Below are 11,892 nucleotides of genomic sequence, written 5' to 3'. Positions count from 1 at the left end.
TCTCCATCCTCCTCTTCTTCCATGGGGCCCTCGGTGCCTAGCAGGCCCTCAGACTCATCCTCAAAAGGAGGAAGGTCCCGACCAGGGCTAGAGGTCAGGGCATCCGTGCGCCTTGAGCTTCGCCCAGGGCTGGACGTAAGGGGATCATTGCCTCGCTGCCGCGGGGCAGGACTGGACTCAGAAGATTCCGCCATCAGAGAGCCGCGCTGCACTCCTTCCAGCTCCTGCAACTAGCAGTTTTCCCGCGAAAAGCCCATATCTTTTTTTTAACCATTCCTCAATTTGTGGGCATTTGAGTTGTTTCCAAGATTAAACTATTACCAATTGTGCTGCTATAAACATGGTGCACAAGTATTGTTTTGGTATAATGTTTACAATACTTCTGGAAAAAAAAAATCCAGAAGGGAAATAGCTGGGGTGAATGGACCTCTAACCCAAGTTTTCTGAGAAATGGTCACACTGATTTCCACAGTAGATGAACCAGTCTATACTCTGACCAACAGTAGAGAAAGGTTTCTTTTTCTCATAGTGATAGCAACATTCGTTATTAGTTGTTTTTTTAATGATAGCTATTCTTTAGGGAGTGAGCTGGAATCTCAGTGTTGTTTTAATTTACATTTCTTGAATGATCAATGATGTTGAACTTTTTTCTTTTTTCTTTCTTTTTATTTTCCTTTTTTGTATTTAGCGCAGGGTCTATAGGGTCTACAAGGTCTCACTATGTAGATCAGACTCATAGCGATCCATCCATGTTCAGCCTCCCAAGATCTGGGATTATAAGTGCCTGCCATCATGATCAGTCTCAATAGCCTTCTCAGTGTGCCCCTGGGACAGGGTCAACATGGCACACTGGGGATCAAACCGCAGCCCTTATGCTCTGCTTAAGCAGGCATTTTAATCTACTGAGCTATTTGGCTGGTCCTGAAAATGTTTTCATATATTTATTTTCCACTTGTATTTCTTCATCTGAGAAGTGTGTATTTATCTCAGATGCCCATTTTTTGATTGGGACTTGAATTTTGAGTCTTTTGAACACAATTCCTCATATGTTATTGACACAAGTTTTTTGTCAGGGGGACAGTTCGCTAAATATTTTTTCTCCAGTTCAAGAGTTTTCTTTTCACTCTCTTAGTGATTTCTTTTGATGTGGAAAACTTTTTAATAAGATGAGATCCCAGTTCTTGATTCTTTGAGTATTTCTCATTCAGTTTGGCTTTTGTTCATGAACTCTCTCTGCCTAATCTTATGCCTTCAAGATTTCTACCTACTTCCTCTTCCAGTAGAATTATTGTTCATTTTGTTTTCTGACTCTCTCATTGCTCACTGGTCTTGTGGTACTCTCTAAGATATATTGGTGAACTAACAGTGTCTCCAGTCATTCTATTCTTCCTAGAAATTTTGCTTTCTCCTCCATTATTTCTCTCCTGTCCACTTCTTCAATTGCATCAAAAATGGGTGATTGTCTTTCATCTTTGCTTCTCCTATATACATTTCTCTGTTTTCTCACCTATCCCTTTTAAATGCCCCTCCACACAGGATAAAATCACCCTACAAAGGGATGCATACAAATTTCTAGTCTATGTTGGAGGTTGTTATATAACTAGATTATCAGTTTCTAGGCTGTGCTTGATGTTATTATTATTACCAACTGTACTACTTTAGCCATGATGCCATACATGTTGTAATCAGTTGTTAACCCTTGTACAATGACACTACGATAATCTGGGGCCACAATCATTCCTACAGCTCATACCAAGGAAGTGGTTACTGAAACAAATAGCAACACGTAATCCCTTATAAAGTGGAGACATAAGATCCTAGGAAAGACACAGGAACCAACATCCAGCTACACTTTGAAGACATCCCTGAGGCAAGGGATTTCATGGAGGAGCATCAATATATGTGATAAAACTACCTTACGTAAAAAATACAAACAGAAATACTTTAAAAATTAAAATTAAAAAATAGAAAATGACAAGACATAGAAGTAAAATTGAATGTCATACTTCCAGCACACAAATTAAAATGCAGGGGATGATGACATAGAGAAAAACAGTTGCTATCAACATGAATTAACTGGAATGATAGTAGAAGAAATCAAAAATATAGACATGAAGCTATAGAGGATATCAAAACAGAAATAATCTCACAGTAAAAAAAAATGATGGCAATATTAATGAAGAACTTATATCTGTAATAGATAAAAATTTTAAGAAACAGAGAAACATGGAAAAATAAAGGGAACAAAAAAATGTCCAACATAAGAAAGAAATGTAACCTATGAGAAACATTGAAATAGATATCCAGGAAATTAAAAATTCCATTAGAAGTTTGCAAAGCCTTATGAAAGTGAAGATAGAAGATCAGATCTAAAAGACAGGATAATGGTTAGTGATCACAAAAAGAAAGATCTCTTAAAGATAACAGAAGACCGTGAAAAAAATCCAACAACTGCAAGACAATGTAAAGGAGATCAACATAAGACTAATTAGAGTCAAAGAAAATGTGGGAGTCAGCACAAATAGCATATAAAATCTATTCAGAGACGTAATAGCAGAAAAATTTCCAAGCATAGAAAAATAATTTGACATACAGGAAGTGAAGCATACAGAACTCTAATTAGTCATGACTAAAATAAAGCTGCAAAAATTACTGAAATTTAGCACAGAACAGAATATTAAACAGTGTTAGAGAAAAGAAATAAATCACCTACAAAGGACAGTCCAACAGAATCATAGCAGATTTCTCAATATAAACTCTTAGTGAAGGAGATCTTGGAGGGAAGCATTTCAAGCCCTGAAAGAAAGCAACTTTCAACCTAGATTGATATGTTCTGCAAAACTATCTTTCAAAAGTAATGAAGAAAAAAATATTCCCATGAAAAAGAACAACTAAAGGATTTCATAACAACCAAACCAGCCCTACAAAGGACTTTGAAATGTAGTCTAAATAAGAGAAAAGAAAGCCCACAATATCAAGCGTACCACTAGAAAGAAGCCACCAGACAGAGGAAGCAATTAAACACAGAGGAAAGACAGGCCTAACAACAGAAAAATAATATGACCAAGAAAACCCAATGCATATCAGTTATAACCATCAATATAAGTGGTCTCAATTCACCAATAAAAAGAAATAAAGTGGCAGAAAAGGTTAAGAAACAATAACCAATAATATGCTACATTCAAGAAATACATGTAACTCAAAAAGAATTCATAGGTGAAAGTCAAAGGATGAAAAATAATAGTCCATATAACAGGAATCCAGAGACAAGCAGAGATAGCTATTCCACAAACAAAGTAAACTTCAAACCAAGACTGATCAAAAGAGACTAAGAAAGTCACTACACTTTTTAAGGAAAAACTCCAAGAATAAAAGATAACAATCACAAATATATAACACCAATTACAGGGACACCCACCTATATAAAAAAGTATTAACAGGCATTAAAAATCAAATAAGCACTGGCACAGTTGTAATGGGGACTTTAATGCCTCATTGTCACAAATTGATAGATCAATCAGACAAAAAAATCAAAAAAGAAATACTGGAAACCATAGAAAACATTGAACAAATTGACTTAGTAGATGTCTACAGAATGTTCCACCCAACATCATCAGAATACACAATCTTCTGTAATGCATATGGCAAATTCTCCAAAATAAACCATGTACCAGCCCATAAAGCATGCTTAAGTAAATTCAAAAGAATGAAAATTACCATATACCCATACTGTTGGGCCATAGCGCAGTAAAACTAGAAATCAACATCAAAAGCAACCACAAATATTCCATAGTCATATGAAAATTAAATTTTAATACAATTCTGAACAACAGATGGGTCACAGATGAAGTTAAATAAGAGACTAATCAGTAGCTACAACTAAATGACAATGTCAGTATAACATATGGAAACCTATGGGATGCAATGAAAGCAGTCCTAAGAGAAAAATTAATAGTAATTAATTCTTACATCAGGAAAACAGAACCAGCTCAAGTTAACAACCTAATGTTGACCTTAAACTTCTAGAAAAAGAAAAACACATCAAGCCCAAAGGTCATACAAGGGAGAAAATTATAAAGATTCAAGAAGAAATTAATTCAGTAAAGATTAATAAAATAATACAAAAATAAATGAATAAGAGTTTCTTTGAAATGTTAAATAAAATTAACAAACCCTTAGCCAAACTTATCAAAAAAGGAAAGACTTAAATACACGCACTTAGGATTGAAAAAGGTAAAATCACAATGTGTCCTATGGAAATCCAGAAGATCATCAATACCTACTTTGAGACTCTTTAATCTAATAAGATGAAAAATAGAGAAAAAATGGACAGATTCTTAGATACATATGAATTACAAAGTTGAAACAAGAAGTTATGAAAGTTCTAAGTAAGCTAACATCAGCCAATGAAATTTAAAATGTAATTAAAAATTTACCAATAAAGCAAAGCCCAGGCCCTGATGGATTCACAGTTGAGTTCTATAACAAATTTAGAGAACTAATCTACTAGTGGTGAAACTCTTTAAGGAAATTGAAAGGGGAATAATAATTCCAAAAGTCATTTCTAGAGACAAGGACTACCCTGATTCTAAAACCAGAGAAGAACCTAATCAAAAAAGAAAACTACAGGCCAATCTCCCTAATGAATACAGATGCAAAATTCCTCAACAAGATACTATCAAACCAAATATAGCAAATCATCAAGAAAATTATACTCCACGATGAAGTAGGATTCATCCCAGGGCTGCAGGGATGGTTCAACATATGCAAATTAATGAATATAATACACTATATTAACAGAACCAAGAACAAAACACATATGATCATTTAGAAGTTCAACACCTATTCACCTTGCTAGATACAGCCACTCCATCTTGGACTTCCACTGTTTAGTAAGAAAGAATAAAAAAAAAGAAAAGAAGAGAGGGAGATGGGGAGGAGGAAGGAAGAAAGGAAGGAGAGAAGGAAGGAAAGAAAGAAGGGAGGGAGGGAGGGAGGGAGGAAGACTTTTTTGTGTGCAATGGAATACTACCCAGCATAAAGAAGTACCTTTTTACATTTATAGCTAAATAAATGCACCTTGAGACCATACCCTTAAGTGAAACACTCAGACACATATGTGTAAATATCTTACTGTTTCTTTGCTGTGAGAAACTGAAACTAAATAAGAACCAAAATATAAAATAGATACTATGAAATAGGAAGTAATGTTTCAAAGGGAATTGGGACAGAAGGATAGAAAGGAAAAGAAAAGAAATGAGGTAAAAAGGAGAAACTGAAACAAAGCTTTGTAAGTAAGGAGGGTAAGAGGGGTTATACAGAAGGGAGGGAGTGGGGAAAAAAGAAACTTAAGATGTGTCTTGTACAGGTGCAAATTCCCTACAATGGATGTGATCATATCCATATCTAAATTGTTCCAATAAACTTAATTATAAAATTTTACAAGTCTTTAATTGACATATTAGTTTTATCTGTTGCAAATCAGACATAAGAAGTATCTAAAAAGTCATGGGATTCCCTTTCATTCCCTGCATCCTTCTAGCTGTGGCTTTGTCACAGTTGGCCTTCTCACCATGCCCAAATACGGAGGATAGTACAACACTTGGATTTAGATCATGTGTGCTAATTACCAGTTATGAAACACAAGCAACTTGCTTTTCCTGAGTCTCTAGTCTTCTTACAAACATGGGTACTCATGTGTGTCCACCCACCTGAATGGTGTAGTTTTAATGCAAATGCCCTAAAGATATGAGAAGTGTAATAAATTCAAAAACTATCATCTTTGCTATTTATAATCATAGTTATTACTTAACATTCTAGTTTGTGATAGCAAAGTCTCCTTTAAAATTAAAGCAGAAGACCCTGGATGTAATAACTTTGAAGTCTGCAAACATTAGGGTGTGGAATATTCAGTAGATATTTAATAATTGAATTTTATTTAAATCTGATTGCTGTATACCTGCCCCCATTATAATACATACTCTATAAAGCCAGAAGCTGATGCATGTTTCATTCATTTTTGTATTTCTTTTGTGTAGAGGTGCATTTGGCACAACCAGGCATTTAATAAATAACATAAGGAATACAGTGGTCCCCCCTTATTTATTTTCTACAGTTTCAGTTACCCATCAAATGAGGTGTGAAACTATTAATATTTCTCTTGGCTATCAAGAAATATTCATGTAACTTTTACTACTATATATGATATAATTGTTTTAATATGTTATTACCTATTGTTAGTCTTAAAATGTATATTTAAACTATATCTTCTGTACATGTGGTATAGATAAAATTCATTTTATTTCCATTTTTCAAGCATTTGATAGGCATTTTAAAATTTGTTCCTCATAGATGCAGAGGTGAAAGGGAATACTATGAATGTATGATTTAATTCATTTATTTATTGAAGTAAATTTCATCAAAAGCAAACATTAATTGATTATTTTGATGATTCAGGAGAAACTAGATGCAACTTTTCTTTTTTATTATCTATAATATTTGATATAGCAATATATAGAAAAATGTTTGAAATAAGAAAGCATAGAGTTAATAAAAATATTTAACCCACCAGTGGTGATAATTTTGCTTTTTTTATGACTTTGCTATCACAAACTTTCTTTGAGGAAGGGGCATTTGAAAGCTGCAGCCTACTTTAGTGGACAAATAGTCCCAGCATGGTCCCAGTTGAGCAAAGTTCTGCTTATGTCGTGCCCTTGCCTTATAGGTGCAGTCACGTTGCTTAATTCTTTGCAATCAAATGCAAATTTAAATGCAGAGCCAAAAGATCTGTCAGGAAAAGACTTGAAAAATATGGAAAGATAATGACTAAAGTAGAAAGTCAAAGAAAAGACATTCTATTTGTTTCTAAATTCCAAATACATGGTTCTTTCTGCAAAGATGTGGTAGAGAAACCAAAAGAGGTGGACAAGGAGGTGGAGGAGAGAAGAGGAAAAGAAAGAGGAGGAAGAGAAAATCTGAAAAAAGGGGGGAGGCTACAAGAAATGCCCAGTAGTAGCAGATGATTAAATGGAATTTGTAAACCTTTGAAAACTTTATGTCAGAGAAATCACTATATTTTGCAGTGTTTCTTCCTGGCCTTTATCAACTTTGATCTGTATAGACATGAGTATACGATATTATGAATTATCTTACCAAATAAGGACCTGTTACATCACACACCATGTGCTTACCGCCTATTTTTCTATAGATATCTTGGTCTTGGGCCAGCCAGATAGCTCAGTGAATTAAAGCACCTGCCTAAGCAGATGCAAGGAACTGGGTTCGATCACTGGAGTGCTGAGCCAGTCCAGGCCATACCTCTGTCCTCCACACACTGAGACTCAGGGTGACTGAGTCTGGGCATAGTGGTTTGTGCCTATAATCCCAGAGCTGGGGAAGCTGAACACAGGAGGATCACTACGAGTCTGATCTCTGTAGTGAGACCATGTAGACCCTGTACTAAATACATTTCAAAAAGATAAAGAAAAAAATCTTGGTCTCCGTGAAATTATGCATTAACAGATTAAAATATATTAGTATATTGGTAACATTGGAATTGGCTCAGTTTTTCAAAACCAGTTTACATATACAATGGAAGAACAACTGAGTTTTTGAAATAAAGTCGTGGTATTGGAGGCAAATTTTCTAAGTATGTTATAAAGTATTTCAATGTCCTTTTTGGATGGCTACATTGAGAATTTATAGTTAAATAAATAATATTGCTCTTTGGCAATAAAGAATTAGTATGCAACACCTCTGGTATGCCAACAGGCAAATAAATCACAATTCTTTAAGAAAGGAATCGCTACATTCCTTTATGTATCATTAAACAAATCAAATCCTAAAATGGAAAGCACACATTATAGAGTATTCCCTATAAAATAAGTGAAATACTCCTTAATGTTTATTTTATTTGTTTATTTATTTATTTATTTATTTATTATTTGATTTTTTTGAAAGGGTCTACAGGGTGTTCAGGGTCTCACTACTAGATCGGACTCATAGTGATTCTCCTGTTTACAGCCTGCCAAGTGCTGGTATTACAGGCGAGCACCACAACACCCAGTCTCAATTGCCATCTCTGCGCACCCCAGGGCAGGGCCAACACAGCAGGCCTGGGGGTCTACCTCCAGGCCCCTATGACTGCTTGCAGGTGCCTTAATCCACTGATTAAATAAATAAAATTTGGCCAGCCCTCCTCTTAATGCTTAGACATGGTATTGAGACTAGAGTTTAATGTATGTAGAGGGGTACTTGAGTCCTAGGGTATGTAGCGGGGAAGAGAGGGGGAGGGTCCATTGAAAACATAGATTCACATATCTTAATGTCTCTTCTGCAGACTTCGTTTTAGAAAGTGAGAATTTATGAGACAAGTGGTAATGAAACCAAGAATACTCAATCTTCTTCTGGAGTTAAGGAAAGAAACCCTCAGGCAAAGCCAAAAAAAGAAAAAAATCAATCTGGTAGCTCAGGTCTCTGGTCACTAGAAGACATTAAGATTCTTTGACCATTAGCTTGCTGATACCCATGAAATGTAAACAGCATCTAAAAATGTCTGTGAGTCTGTTCAGGGAACCTGTGGAAGGGATACTGAGAGTGAGCCAAAATGGCTTTGGGTGAGAACTTCAGTTCAGTTCATATGAAACAGTCTACAGGCCAAGCTGAGGTTGAACAGAGGCCATCAGCCATGTGTTGGAAAGGAGAGATAGTATTATCAGCTGCATCTGCACCATCTTTTAGAAGTGATCATAAAAAAATAGTAGAACAGGAACTGGAAAGGAAAGAAGACTGTGCCTGAGACCAGAGAAATGGGTGGCAATATCTGCAAGATCTCCAAGTCTTTCTCACCTATGTGATAACCCCCAAATATTCAGCCACATTCTTGGAGAGAAAATTTGGATGTAAGGAAGAACCAAAATTTCAGAAACCATTCTCTCCTACGTATGCTGAATCAAACCTGGAGGGACTATGGCAGTGGTAGGAGTTGATGACATTTTGAACAGAGGACCACAAAGGAAGGCCTCCCAGCTAAACCAAGTGATTTCTCCAAACATTTGAGATTCTCAGATTTGGACAGCAAAAAACATGTGTTTTAGATGGCAAATTTTTTTAAAAAAATGTTAGGAGGTTATTTCTTTTCTCTCTGCTCTGAAAACTTTTAAGACAGAAAAGGAGACAGGGTTTTTTAAACTTTTGAAATCTTTAACAAGCAGAATGGAGCAGCTAATTGAAATTTATAGACATACATCATTTGATTTAAAATGTCTTAAGAAGTTTCTTCAGTTCTTCTTTTTTCATGCTCTTTCCTTTGAACCAAATTGGTATCTCCCTGTACTAGCTAAAAGTATCAGAAATTCCACCCCTACATTCATACCTTGACTATTAAATAAAAATATAAATTAAATAAGTGCTGGATTCTAAGATTTGCTTTCAATGATTTAAATAGAACAAAACTAGAATTGTTCACAGATACTTCACTTTGTGTTGTGAATTATATGCATTACAAACTTCATTTTATCTAATCTCCATATTTTAGATGAATTCTTAGGTAATCACCTCCACTTATATTTGGAGTCACCTTGGATCTGTCTTGTTCTATTATACTGTCAGTATAATAAATGATCAAAATTACATGGGTTCTAAATAACAAAAATTTATTTCTCACAATCCTGGAGCACACAAACTGCAAAATCAAAGCAGAAGATTTGGATGAGGCTTTATGATTCCTAATAGTTTTTCCATCTGTCTTTTAGTATGATAAAACAGAAGCAAGGCAGTTCTCTGTGGTCCACTTGATAAGGACACCAACTGCTGTCATAGGGGCAGAGCCTTTATAACTAATCTTGCAAGTCCTTCCTACACTAATATACTGGGAACTAAGTTATAACACCTGAGTTTCAAAGGACAGAACATTCAGAAAAATATGAACTACAGGGAAGACAAATGATTTATCAAAAGCATGTGTTTTAAGTAATAAAACAGGAAAATCTGCATCTCTTTTACACAAAGAACACATATATTTTTTTATTTATGTATTTGGTTGATAAATTGATTTAAATTGCAAACATCCTTAAAGGCATATCAACAATTTCTTATGCATGATAACTTAGAAAAGACTAAAGAATCTCAGCAACATTCCAACTGCTAAAGTAAAGCATCTTAAGGAAGAAGGTTGATGAGGGGAGAATAATCATACTAAAGAACACCTGAGGTTGGGCCTGTGAGATAGCTCAGTGGACTAAAGCTTAGACAAGCTTCTGCAAAGTGCTGGGACTGCGGTTCAATCCCCACCACCACATCCCATACCAGCCCTGCTCCCAGGATGGGCTGAGCGGCCACACACAATAAAAGAACACCTGAGGTTATGCAAATTTCACAGAGTGCTAACCCATCTATTCTGCCTAACATTGCAGATAAATTCTTGGGAATTAAATGGATTTCACTTCTCTGATGTTCTTCTTGCTGTCCAAGCTCCACATTTTCCTTGAAGTTAATCTACTCTATGAATTCAAACATTGCTGGAGTTTAACAGGTGAAATTTAAAAAAAAAATGATATTGATGTTAAAACCAAATATATAAATGAAAACAGGTTCTGGAATCTATAGTCTAATGCATATTTTTATAAATGAAAACAGGTTCTGGAATCTATAGTCTAATGCATATTTTTATATTCTTCTAGATAAATTTCTCCTAAAGGATATGTGTACTAATCACTCCAAGTCTCATGATAAAAACTGAGGATAACTAGCTTTTTAGGCACCTTACATAGACACTATAAAAATATATTCCTCAGAAGAGTTTATCTTGAAACAACTATATACTATTGAAAATTGTCATGTGTTATGCATACTGCAAGATGCCTGCAGGACTGCAAGAAAAATACATACACTAGCCTCAGGTGACTGATCAGATGAAAGGAGATACTGAAGCTAGAAACAGTAAAACGAATAACAAAACATAAAGGAAGATGTTACAATAAACCCAGAACAAGGACTTTTAATTTTTCTTGGTGAAATATTTATGATTAGATGCATTACAGGAAAGAAATTCTGCTATATGTTGTGAAGAAGCAGGGACTTGTCTTGAGTTTCTTCAGCTTTCTTTGCAACATCTCTCTCCTCCACAAATGAGTCAGTCACATACTCTCATGATACAGCAGTCTTCCTCTGCCTGCCTTTCATAGTCCCAAGTCCTAACTTGAACACACTACTGTACTTTCAGCCAGTAAAATCTTCAGGCTTCTCATGAATATTCCTACACAGACTGGTTCAGTTAAAAGCAGCTGAGAGTTTATATGATCCAAATGGGTAAATCTCTACTTGAGTCTAATTCTTGGTAAATTAAATTCTGGAAAAAGATAGTGTGATGGAAAGAGGCATAAATGAAGGGAAGTTCACATTACCCTCTTGGGCTGATCAGAACTGCTTTCAAAACACTAGAACACAGGATATGGAGTCAAGTACAACTGAACTCACATCTTATGTCAGCACTTATTGACTGACAATGAAAATAATAGTTATAATCAATGAGCTAACATGCTTATTTGAAAGTACAATCATCAGTGCTAACACCAAAGCTTGTTTTACCTATCAGCTGGTAAGGTGATATGAAATTCCTTATCACAAAAGCTTCACACCTTTTTAAGAGTTCAACTTCCTCCTTTGTTGGTTGGAAGTTCTTTTAATGGTAAAAATCTGGGTTAGAGGTATAGATACTGATACATATGAGTTTACCCAAGTAAAATCTTCAGTCAGGATTATTTAGTTGTGAGAAGAATTAACTGTATCTAATGCAAAAAGAAGAAATTATGGGGGCCGGGGAGATGGCTTAGTGGAATAAGTGCTTTCCTGGCAAACACAAGGACCTGAGTTCAATCCCCGGTAGAAGAAGAA

Source organism: Octodon degus, unplaced genomic scaffold (genome assembly GCF_000260255.1).
Source record: "Octodon degus isolate 3935 unplaced genomic scaffold, OctDeg1.0 scaffold00048, whole genome shotgun sequence".
NCBI lineage: Eukaryota > Metazoa > Chordata > Mammalia > Rodentia > Octodontidae > Octodon > Octodon degus.
Note: the sequence above shows the minus strand (reverse complement) of the source record.